Source organism: Panthera tigris, chromosome E1, assembly GCF_018350195.1.
Source record: "Panthera tigris isolate Pti1 chromosome E1, P.tigris_Pti1_mat1.1, whole genome shotgun sequence".
In the NCBI taxonomy this organism is placed as follows: Eukaryota; Metazoa; Chordata; class Mammalia; order Carnivora; family Felidae; genus Panthera; species Panthera tigris.
In genome coordinates this window covers 28,093,231-28,101,640 of record NC_056673.1, presented here as the reverse complement: position 1 = coordinate 28,101,640, position 8,410 = coordinate 28,093,231, and the positions used below count along the sequence as shown (strand labels likewise).

The 8,410-nt window shown below is 35.2% G+C and overlaps 1 long non-coding RNA gene across 2 annotated transcripts in view; it reads left to right on the top strand.

Annotated features, from left to right (window-relative positions):
- The first annotated feature begins 47 nt into the window (after positions 1 to 47).
- Positions 48 to 8,410, top strand: part of LOC122233507 — a 28,443-nt gene continuing 20,080 nt past the window's right edge. For both annotated transcript variants that reach the window (XR_006211060.1, XR_006211061.1), the window contains exons 1-3: positions 48 to 242; positions 940 to 987; positions 7,626 to 7,899. This is a non-coding gene — a long non-coding RNA (uncharacterized LOC122233507). The remainder of the gene's footprint in view (positions 243 to 939; positions 988 to 7,625; positions 7,900 to 8,410) is intronic.

Here is an 8,410-nt window from a genome sequence, read left to right as displayed (position 1 = left end):
AAGGAGCTTCCTACTAAACATCCTAGCATACTGCCACAGTTCTTCAGAGAATCTCAAGCAGTAACTGCAAGGAAACTGCGACTTGTCTTTGGAGTTGACACCACCAGATCTTTGGTCAAGTCAGGGAAGGCTCCAGACTCTCCGTTACTCTCCACAGATTCTAGGAATTCCCAGACTCATCTAGAGAAGGAATCAGTCTGAATATCCTGCTAAGGCAAGGCTACTCAACTCAATCACTCTGTGTTAGTACCAATTTTAATAAGATGCAAGTACAAAGTTGTCCCCAATTTAGTTGTATAGAAGTAAAGAAATAGAGCTCCATACTTTTCCAGGTATCAGAAGTGGTTTGGTTGACCCTGGGGTAAAAATCCAGATTTCTCAAATCATAAAGTCTCACATTCTTGGCCTAGGAGTGAGTATAGGATTGTAGGAAAGATTTGGAATTAGTCATTGGTTTCAATCGTAAATGACTGTGCACCTTAGACAAGTTATTTGACTTGTCTGGGCCTTGGTTTCTTCATCTGGAAACCAACATCTGGTAGGTAAGTGTCACTCAAAAAATGTGAGTGTCTTTTCTCACAATCCTCTCCCTCAGTTCTCCTAATTAGCTGGACTTTGGTTCTTTCTTGATTTGAAAAGTGCCTTTGAATCTTGGATACCATTTGGGATGAGAGACACTGTCATCTTTCTTTCCCTTTCACATGCTATTCTCTACCATATCCACATTCCACTATTGACTCTGAAGGGTCTTCATGGTTACAGGACAGTCAGATTCATTGTTTCTGGATCTTTAAAATCAGCTTTGATTAAAGACAAAGTTGAAACAAAAACCAACACGTTCTTAGGTAACAGGAATCTCAATAGGCCAAGAAACCTTGAGCTACTGACACGTCTTTAGAATATAAAACATTTGGCTAACCATTATATCTTGTTTTACAGAAAAGGATAAAAGTAGAATACAAGTCAGATATCTTGAAGACACTAAGGGTAAGCCAGGTTGAAATGAAGATGGTTCCTGTTTATACTTATTTGATATCTTGTTATAAAATTGAGACTGGCTGACTTAAAAAAGCTTTCCTAGGAGATTCTCCTTTCAATGCGGTGACTTGTTGATTTATAACCTTTAACCACGATGCTATAATGCTTATTTGTTTGTCTGGGAAGATTATATTTCTCTTTATAAATTTATTGAGTGAGTTTTAATTTCTCCATCAACATGTAACGTTAAGTCTGCTATCACTTTTTTGTTCTTATTAAAATCATCTCAGTACTGGTTTGAATAATTGTTTATATTCTCTTAATATTGGGGAAAATATTTTTTTCAGTGTTCAATTTCAGTACAAGTAAACACAAAAGGGTGATTCCTGCAAAAATGGGCAAAACAAAAAACAGAATCTTGATATTTTCCTCATCATGAATAATCTAACTTGTATTAATCCATGCTTGAGTTACAAGTGGGTTCTTTCAGGGTAATCACACTCTCACTTCTCCTGCTCTTCCTACTGGTAGGGGTATGATGAAGATAAAATGTGATGAGATGTAAAAGCTATATTAAACTGTTTTATTTTGAATGGAAAGCATACAGCAAAGGACAGGATTGCCAGGAATTGCCACTTGGTTGATGGGATTTGTGGTAGCCAGTCTCCAAGATGGCCCCCAGTGATTCTCATCTGCTAGTATTCATGCCTTTGTGTAGGCCTCTCTCATTCTGAATCAGGGCTTGCCCTCTGTGACCAACAGTTTATAGCAGAAATGATGGTTTAGGACTTCTGAAGCTGATCATAATGGCACTGCACCTTTTGCCTTGGTGTAGGCAAAATCTCTTGGATTGCTCACTCTGGGGAAAACCAGTTGCCATGTGGTGAGGAAACTCAATGGGAGACCCAGGTGGAAAGAAACTGAGGTCCCTAGTCAATAGCCAAGACAAAATTGCCAGTCATATGAGTGAGTCAACTAGTAAATGCATTAAACTGCAACGTCAGGAGAAACCCTGCGCCACAACTGCCCACCTGAGTCACTTCCAAATTCCTGATATATAAAAACTGTTAAAGATAAATGGTTATTGCTATTTTAAGTCACTAAGTTTTGGAGGTAATTTCTTATGAAGTAATAGATTATGTAAATCAATTTCTCTAGTGTCAACTGTCATTAACCAAGCACAGAGACCAATATATAAACCAGAATAACAACCCACTAATATACTTTGAGAAACACACTATTGAACTGATTGGAAGCCAGGTCATTCTTTCCCTATAGACACACCAACTTCAAGAGGAAGAAAAGTTGCTTGGTGAACATGAAACTGGATCAAGAAGTCAGTATGATATTCCACAAGAGGGCAATACCTGTCACAGAGCACTAGGCATACCTAGTGCACTCCCCATCCACTCATCCATACAGCTTTAGCTGAGCATCCATCCCCATGTCTGGCACCTAAAACTTCCTTTTCTTATGCTTTACACTAACCATTCCTTTCTATTAAGCAGTTTTCCTTCAAATGAGTTCTAATAAAATTGACTAAGTTTATAGTTACTTAACTATGACATTATAGTTCTGCCTCCCACTGATTTAAGTATTCCTAAACCTTCTATTCTCCAAACAGAAAACAGCTAAAAGAATTATGAAAAGTTGAAAGGACTATTTTACTACTTTAATAAGCATCTTTCCAGATATCTATGCATTTATCAAATGTAGACATTTATGTATAAATTTTCATGGGGTCATATTATACCTACTAGCATGAGTCCATAATATGTCCTGGACACCTTTCTACTTAGTCCACTTATGCTTTTCCATAATTAAAAAAATTATTGTGGTAAAACACACATAACATTTACCATCTTAACTATTCTGAAGTGTACAGTTCAGTGGTATTAAATACATTTACATTGTTATGCAACCATCATCACCATCCATCCCCATAACTCTTCTCATCTTGTAAATTTACTGTTCTAGCCATTTTTAAATGCACAATGCATTGGCATTAAGTACATTAACAATGTTGTGCAGTCATCACCACTCACTATCCATTTCAAGAACTTTCTCAGCATCCCAAATAAAAACTCCATACCTATTAAACAGTAACTCCCAATGCCCCCTTACCCCAGCCTTGACAACCACTATACTTTCTGTCCTGATGATTTGGACTACTGTAAGTAACTCATGTAAGTGGAATCATACATTATTTTCTTTTTGTGATTGGCTTCTTTCACTTAGCATAATGTCCTCAAGGTTCATCTATGTTGTAGCATATTGCAGAATTTCTTTCCCTTTTTTAAAGTTCAACAATATTCCATCATATTTACCACAGTTTGTTTATCCCTTCATCTATTTATGGACACTGATGTTTCCACATTTGAGCTATAATGCTGCTATGAACATTGGTGCAGAACTATCTGTTGGAGACTCTACTCACAAGTGGAATATATTGCTGGGTCATATGATAAATCTATTTTTAATTTGTTGAGGAACCACCATACTGCTTTCCATAATGACTGTGCCATCTTACATTCACACCAACAGTGCACAGAGGTTCTAATTTAAAAACATTCTTGCCAACACTTGTTTTGTATTTTTCATAGTAACCATCTTAAAGAATGTGAGGTGGTATTGCATGGTAGTTTTGATTTGCATTTCCCTAATAATTAGTCATGTTGAACATCTTTTCATGTGCTTATTTTGACCATTCATATAACTTCTTTGGAAAAATGTCTATTCAAGTCCTGTGCCCAATCTTGAATTGTTTTTTGTTGTTGAAGTTAGGAGTTCTCTGTATATTCTGGCTATTAATCCCTTATCAGATATATGATTTGCAAGTTATTTCTCTCATTCTAGGGGTTTGCTTTTTTACTCTGTGGATAGTGAAGTTTTAAATTTTCATGAAGTTCAATATATCTATTTTTTTTATTTTGTTGCCTGTACCTTTGATGTCATGTCCAAGAAATCATTGCCAAATCCAATACTGTTAAGCTTTTGTCCTATGTTTTCTTCTAAGAGTTTTATTGTTTTTGGCCTTAGATTTAGGTATTTGATCAATTTTGAATTAATTTTTGTATACGGTGTTAGATAAATGTGAGGTAAGAATTTCACTCTTTTGCATGTGGATATCCAGTTTTCCCAGCACCATTTGTTGAAGAGACTGTCCTTTCCCCATGGTCTTGGCATCCTTGTCAGAAATCATTTGAACACATTTGCAAAGTTTTATGTCTAGGCTCTCTATTCTATTCCATGGATCTATATGTCTATATGCCAATACCACATTATGTTGGTTAGTGTAGCTTTGTAAGTTTTGAAATCAGGAAGTGTGAGCCCTTCAATTCTGTTGTTCTTTTGAAAAATTGCTTTGGTTATTTGGAGATTTCATATGAATTTTAGGATGGGTTTTTCTATTTCTGCAAAGAACATCATTGGGGTTTTGATAGGTATTGCATGGAATCTATAAATGGCTCTGGGTAGTATTGACATTTTAACAATATAGTGTCTTCCATTACATGAACATAGGATGTGCTCCCATTTATCTATGTCTTCTTTAATTTCTTTCAGCACTGTTTTGTAGTTTTCATAGTACAAGTGTTTCACCTCCCTGGTTAATTCTTAAGTATTTTATTCTTTTTGATGCTACTGTAAATGGAATTGTTTTTGTAATTTCCCTTTCACATTCTTCCTTGTTCATGTATGGAAATGCAATGGAATCTTGTGTGTTGCCTTTGTATCCTGCCACTTTGCTGAATTCATTTATTAGTTCCAACAGTTTTCTTGGTTATGTCTTTTTTTTTTAATTTTTTTAATGTTTATTTATTTTTGAGAGAGAGAGAGAGAGACAGAGACAGAGACAGAGCATGAGTGGGGGAAGGGCAGAGAGAGAGGGAGACACAGAATCTGAAGCAGGCTCCAGGCTCTGAGCCATCAGCCCAGAGCCCGACGCGGGGCTCGAACTCACAGACCGTGAGATCGTGACCTGAGCTGAAGTCGGACGCTTAACCGACTGAGCCACCCAGGCGCCCCTCTTGGTTATGTCTTTAGAGTTTTCTACATATAAGTTCATATCATCTGCAAACAGAGATTACTATTTGAGATTACTATTACTATTTGAGATTACTATTTCCTTTCCAATTAGGATACCTTTTATTTATTTTTCTTGCCTAAATGCTCTGGCCAGAACTTCTACTACTATGTTAAATAGAAGTGGTGAAAGCAGGCATCCTTCTCTAGTGTCTGATCTTAGAGGAAAACCTTTCAGTCTTTCCATACCATTGAGTATGATGTTTGCCAGGGGCTTTTCACATGTGGCTTTAATCATATTGAGAGAGTTTCCTTCTACTCCCAGTTTGTTGAGTGTTTGTCATGAAAAGGTGTTGATTTTGTCAAATGCTTTTTCTGCATCAAGTTGAAATGATGAGGCTTTTCCCCCTCTTTATTCTATTGATGTGGCATATCACATATTACATTGTTGCATAACAGTACATATTATGATTTTCATGTATTGAGCTATACTTGCATTCCAGGAATAAATCTCATTTGATCGTAGTGTATAATCTTTTCAATATGCTTAATTTTGTTTGCTGCTGTTGAGGATTTTTGCATCAATGTTCCTAAGGGATCTGATCTGTAGTTTTCTTGCGAGTGTCTTTGTCTAGCTTTGGTATGAGGGTAATGCTGGCCTCAGAATGATTTAGAAAGTGTCTTCTCTTCAATTTTTTGGAAAAGTTTGAGAAGGATTGGTATTAGTCCCTAAGATGTTTGGTAGAATTCATCAGTGAAGCCATCAAGTGCAGGGCTTTTCTTTATTGGGAGGATTTTGATTACTGATTCAATCTCCTTACTAGTTATAGGTCTATTCAGATTTTCTCTTCATGATTTAGTCTTGCAGGTTTTGTGTTTCTAGGAAATTGTCCATTTCATCTGTTATCCAATTTGTTGGCATACAATTGTTCATAGTACTCCCGTATAATCATTTTTATTTCTGTAGAATAAGTAGTAATGTCCCCACTTTAATTTATGATTTTGGTAATTTGAGTCTTCCCTTTTCTTAGTCTATCTAGCTAAAGTTTGTCAATTTTGTCGATCTTTTTGAAGAATTAGCCTTTGGTTTCATTTCTCTATTGTTTTTCTATCTCTGCTCTAATCTCTATTATACCTTCCTTCTGCTAGTTTGGATTTAGTTTGTTCTTTTTCTAGTTCCTTAAGTTGTAAAGTTACATTGTTGATTTCAGATTTTTTTTTTAATGTATTTATAACTTATAAGTTTCCCTCTTAGCACAGTTTTTGCTGCATCCCATAAGTTTTGATGTTACTTTTGTTTTCCTGCATCTCAAAGTATTTTCTAATTTCCTTGTAATTTCTTTTATCCATTGGTCATTTTAAAAGTGTTAACCTCCACAATTTTATGAATTTTCCACATTTCCTTCCTTTTGTTATTAATTTATAATTTCATCCTGTTGTGGTCAGAGAAGATACTTTATCATATCTATCTTTTAACATCTGTTGAGACTTAAGTGGCCTACAATATGGCCTATCCTAAAACATGTCCCATGTGTGCTTGAGAAGAATGTGTATTTTTTTGTTGTTGGCTAGCGTGTTCTATATATATCTGTAAGATCTAGTTGGTTTGTTAACTCCTCTGTTTCCTTACTTATCTTCTGTCTGGTTGTTCTATCCATTATTGTGAGTTTTTGAAGTCTCCAATTATTGTTACAGAATCGTCTATTCTCTCCCTTCAATTCCATCAGTTTTGCTTCATATATTTTGGTGGTCTGTCATTAGGTATATAAATATAACTGTAATATATTCTTTCCCTATTGAACCTTTTGTATATAATGTCCTGGTCTCTTGTAACCTTTTTTGATTTAAAGTTTACTTTGTCTGATATTAGTATAGCCACCCCTGCTCTTCTGTTTACTATTTGCATGGAATATCTTTTTGATCTTTTCACTTTCAATCTATTTATGGCTTTGAATGTCTCTTATAGATAGCATATAGTTAGATTATGTCTTTTTATCCATTTCCAATCTCTGTCTTTTGATTGGAGAGTTTGATTCATTTATGTTTAAAAAATTTTTTAGTGTTATTTTTGAGAGAGAGAGTGAGTGGGGGAGGGGCAGAGAGAGAGGGAGACACAGAATCTGAAACAGGTTCCAGGCTCGGAGCTGTCAGCACAGAGCCTGATGTGGGGCTGGAACTCATGAACCGCAAGATCATGACCTGAGCCAAAGTTGGGACGCTTAACCGACTGAACCACCCAGGCGCCCCTGATTCATTTATGTTTAAACTAATTACTGATGAGATCGTCTGTCATTACGCTATTTGTTTTTTGTCCCACATTTCTTGCATTACTGTCTCCTTTTGTATTTAGTTGATTTTCTGTAGTGAAATGTTTAAATTATTTTCTCTTTTCCTTTTGTGTATATTCCATAGCTATTTTCTTTGTGGTGACCATGAAGATTACATTTTGCATCCTAAATGTGTAACACTCTAATTTGAGTTTATACCAGCTTAACTTCAATAACAATAAAAAACTCTCTTCCTTTACAGCTTCATCCTACCCCTATTAATTGTTGATGTGACAGAGTTATATTCTTGTGTATAGTGTGCCCCTAAATATAAACTAATGATTCTTTTATATACAGAAACTCTGAAAGACAGAAGACAGTAGGCCAATATATTCAAAGTGCTAAAAATAAAAAATAAAAACCCTTGTCAACCAAGAATCCTATATCCAGAAAAGCTGTCCTTCAAATGTGAGGGGTAAATTAAGACATTCCCAGAAAAACTAAAGCTGAGGGAGTTTGTAAGCACTAGATCTACCCTACAAGAAATGTTCAAGAAATGCTTCAAGTTGAAATAAAAGGACACTTCATAGTAACTCAAAGCCATATGGAGAAATAAAAGATCTCAATAAAGGTAAGTACATGGGCAATTATAAAAACCAGTATTAGTTTTTATACTAATTTTGGTTACAACCATTACAATGGTTTGTAACTGCACTTTTTGTTTTCTCCATGATTTAGGAGATCAATACATTTAAAGCAAGAAAACAGCAATAATTAGTATAAAAGTTAGTGTTACTGTAACTTTGATTTATAACTCCAAATCCTGGTTTATTTTTTACATAATTTAAGAGAGTAATGCATTAAAAATATTATTAGCTTTTATTTTTGGCCACACTTTACATAAAGATGTAATTTCATGACAACAACTGAAAGGGGTGGAGATGGAACTAAAGGATCAGGTTTCCATTCTGATGTCAATACCATATTCTGTTAATTATTGCAGCCTTATGCTATGCTTTCACATCTGGTAGGACACATCCCTCCTCCTTACTCTATTTTTTCAATATTATTTCCAAATATCTGTTAAGTCACACATTTATAGAAGGTCCTTTAATTTTACTCCACTATACAATTAATCATAT